This window comes from Neopelma chrysocephalum, unplaced genomic scaffold, assembly GCF_003984885.1.
Source record: "Neopelma chrysocephalum unplaced genomic scaffold, ASM398488v2 Primary Assembly neopelma1_96523, whole genome shotgun sequence".
Taxonomy (NCBI): Eukaryota; Metazoa; Chordata; class Aves; order Passeriformes; family Pipridae; genus Neopelma; species Neopelma chrysocephalum.
This window is the reverse complement of record NW_020925169.1, coordinates 640,468-644,421: the sequence shown is the minus strand read 5'-3', so window position 1 is coordinate 644,421 and position 3,954 is coordinate 640,468.

The window sequence follows — 3,954 nt, the reverse complement described above, 5'->3', positions numbered from 1 at the left end:
AGCCCGTCGGGGTGCTGCCCACACACCGGGGCTCTCCCGGGAAGTGTTTTTGAGTATTTCTGTTGGAATAAAGCCACGAGAGAAGCGGCGAGCTCCTGGCAGCGCCGACACAGACAGGGCGGGTGCCGGCACCGAGACCTGGGCCGGTTGCTTGGGTGCTGGTGGAAAGTGGCGCTTCTACTCCGAGCTTTCCATTTTGATCACTCGAGAATGTGGAAATAGAAAAGACTTTCAATATAATTTTTCATGTTGGATGTTTCAATCTTCTTCCGAAATAGATGAGAACTGTGTTGCACTGGCCCACAGTAAAACACCGACCACCACAAGCAGTCCCAACACCTTTGCACTGTCACAGAAAGAAGCACCTTGAGTTTTGTTTCAAGGATGCAGCACCTTGCTCCCTTGAAGAGCTTTCCAGATTTCTTATTGTTTGGTCTGCACAGGATGGTTGTGAGATGTTCCTGTCCCAAAGATAACTGAAATATGCCATGTACCATGTGTGCAACTGAAATGTCTCATCCCCTCTTAGTTCCCAGTCATGACTAATGGCCAAATGCAGTAAACTAGAGCCATGGGCAGGCCTGCATGGGAGAAACATTTTTCATCATTGTTGCTCTCAACTGTTCTCTCCACTATGACCCAAAGCAGCAACCATGTATTTTTGCTCTCAATGAATTTCATAGAATAGTTTGGGTAGGAAGGGACCTTTAAAGGCCTGCGACAAGCAGGGACATCTTCAAACAGATCAAATTGCTCAGAGACCCATTCAACCTGACCTTGAATGTTTTCAGGGATGGGACATCTACTACCTCTGGGCAACTTGTTCAGTGTTTTCAGCAAAACCTAAGGAAGGAAAAAGTGAAATAGTTTTATTCTTCAATGCAGAAGGTGAGAGAGAACTAGTCTGTTTACATTTTAGAAATTATGTTTGATTATTTTAAGCCTCTTGTATTGAGACTATTTTCCTTGTATTTCCTATGTTAGAAAAAAGTAGCGCTTAGATGTCTGTCTTTTGATTAGACATTTGGGATGCCATACAACAATGCTATGATTATGGTCTAGCCTATCAGTTCTATTATCTGTAGCAGAGAAGTCAGGGTTAGGAATCATTTTATCAACATTTTTTGATACTGTATTGACATAAGCAATCCTATCCTCTTATTTCAAGTTCATGCCATCTCTCTTTGCAAGTACTGTTAAGTTGCAAAGTGAACCTGTTTAAGACTGACTCATGTTAAAAACAGCCAGTGTTTTTTGTTGGGGTCTTAATTTGGTTCACTATCATTCTCCATCTCTTGCAGTACCCACCAAACCCCCCTACCCAAATAAAAAAACCCCAAAACCAAACACCAAACAACAACAAAAATAAACCAGTAGAATGTAGGAGTCTGAAAAAGTTTAGCAACACCTTGTGTGAGCAGTACAGCTAAAAAGTGCTGTGTCTGTGATCTTGATACAGCCCTTTGTAATTACAGGTCCAGAGAAGGATTCAAGGAGGTAAAGTTTATCAAAACAAGGGGTGAGGATATAGTGGTTTTGGAGATGTTTGACCCACAAAGAATTATTGACTATAGATTTTAAGCTCTTCCTGTTACCTTACAAAGGTAGCAGTTTGAAAGGGGAAGTCTCTAAATCTCATTAGAGGACTGACCCCAAAATTCCAAATATCAGCAGTGAAGAGGAACAGAGGTAGTGTGTGGTAAATAGCCTTTTGGCGGAAGCTGGGCTTTTATCTTCTGTTTGCATGCAGAACTGTGGAGTTCTGTTGTCTTTATAGACTTCTGTGATCTACAATAATGCCAATAATAGGCTGAGACTTGCAAAAATACTCATATGCAAGCTTGTTGAATGGCCAGGTTGGGCAAGGCTTTGAGCAGCCTGGTCTAGTGGAAGGTTCCCTGCCCATGGCAGAGGGATTGAAATGAGATCATCTTTAAGATCCCTTCCAACCCAAACCATGTTATGATTCTATGAATGTCCAACAAAGTTCTTCAATTCAGTTTTCAGAAATATGAAGTGTGAATAGTTACATCTGAAGTAGATGGAAACTTTGCCTTCACAAGGTGCTGAAGAATGTCAGATGTATTAAAAGGCAGGTCTTTACTATTTTCAGTTGCGCACCCAAGATTATTAAAACTGCTTTCCCTTAATTTTAGTTCACAATTTAAGCAAAAACATTATTTACTTATGTGTGTTAAGTGAAGCCAAGTTTGAAAGACTTGCAGTAGAAATTGGTTTCATAAAATATCTTCAAAAACTAGGACTTTACCCATGTCTGGTAAATGGAGCTGCATTTCAAAAAATGTAGAGAAAATAATGTGGTTTATGAAATAACAGTCCTCTGCAAAAAGAGTACACGGTCACGTAATTAAAACTGTCTTGGACTGCATGTTGTTAATGACAGCCAATGTGTCAGAGTGTAAGAGGCTACAGAACAAGTAATAGGTGGATTCAACATTTGTTACACTGTCCTTCAAATCTAGGTGGCCTCTGAGACTGTAAAGGAAGGGTAGGAATGTCCTAGTTATAGGGAAATGAGGTGGGGTTTAGCATTTATGTAAATTATGTATCTACCCCATTTCCTCATTTTTTATGTCCTGTCTCTTTAAGCACAGGAAGCAGAACTGTTTTTTCCTTGCCTGAGTTGTAGAAAGGAATCAGAGATCACAGAATGAACTAGGCTGGAAAAGACCTCTGAGATCATTGAGTCCAACCTGTGACACACCACCACCTTGTCAACTAGACCATGGCACTAAGTACCACATCCAGTCTTTTCTTAAACACCTCCAGGGACAGTGACTTCACCACCTCCCTGGGGAGCCCATTCCAATGCCCAACTACTCTTTCTGAACTTCTTAATTCCAATCTAAAGCTCCCTTGGAGCAGTTTAAGACTGTGCCCTCTCATCCTGTCGCTAGTTGCCTGGGAGAAAAGTCTGACCCCCACCTCGCCAGACCCTCCATTCAGGTAGTTGTGAAGAGTGATAAGGCCTCCCCTGAGCCTCTTCCAGGCTAAACAGCCCTAGCTCCCTCAGCCGTTGTTCATAGGGACTTGTGCTCCAGGTCCTTCAACAGCCTCATTGTCCTTCTTTGGACACATTCTAACACCTCAATGTCCTTCCTAAACTGAGGGGCCCAGAACTGGACACAGTGCTCGAGGTGTAGCCTAACTAGTGCCAAGTACAGGGGAAGAATCAATTCCCTGGTCCTGCTGGCCACACTGTTCCTGATCCAGGCCAGGATGCCATTGGCCTTCTTGGCCACTTGGGCACACTGCTGGCTCACGTTCAGCCACTGTCAACCAGTACCCCCAGGTCCCTTTTTGCCTGGCCACTGTCCAGGCACTCTGTCCCCAGCCTGTAGTTCTGCACGGGGCTGTTGTGACCAGAGCGCAGGACCTGGAATAGGTGGGCCCCCTTTTAAAGCCACAGGGCGGAAACGGAAGTGCCACCATTGCCGTTTCTCCGGCCCTCGGGAGACGTGGCTGTGTCCAGGACTGCACCTTGTCACGGGAGGCGAGAGAGACTGCTTACACCACCACCGCTCCTGCCACAGCAGAGTGAAAGCCCTGCTCGGGACCCCCCGCCTCAGCCGCTGTCAGGGGCGGGAGTCGCTGCTCAACCATCACTAATCACTGCCACTGTCAATGCCACTGCACTGCCTCTGCTGCTGCCGCCGACCAAGAGAGTGGAGGGGCCGCCCCAGCCTCAGCCACTTCAGGGGTTTCGCAGTTCCCCTCCCCCCTCCCCAGCTGCTTTGAGGTGTTTTTTATTGCTAAGCACTTTTTGCCAGCCGCTGTCGTGTATCGGCACCGTTACTTTTTGCCCTTTGCTGCCCTAGCGAGAGCCTGTAATCTGGTACCGTTTTGCTGTTCTCCTTAGGACAACCGTTTGCTATGTTGTTTTTCTTTGTTTTTTTTTTTTCCTGACGACGTGGTCTGGGGGGGGGGGGGGGG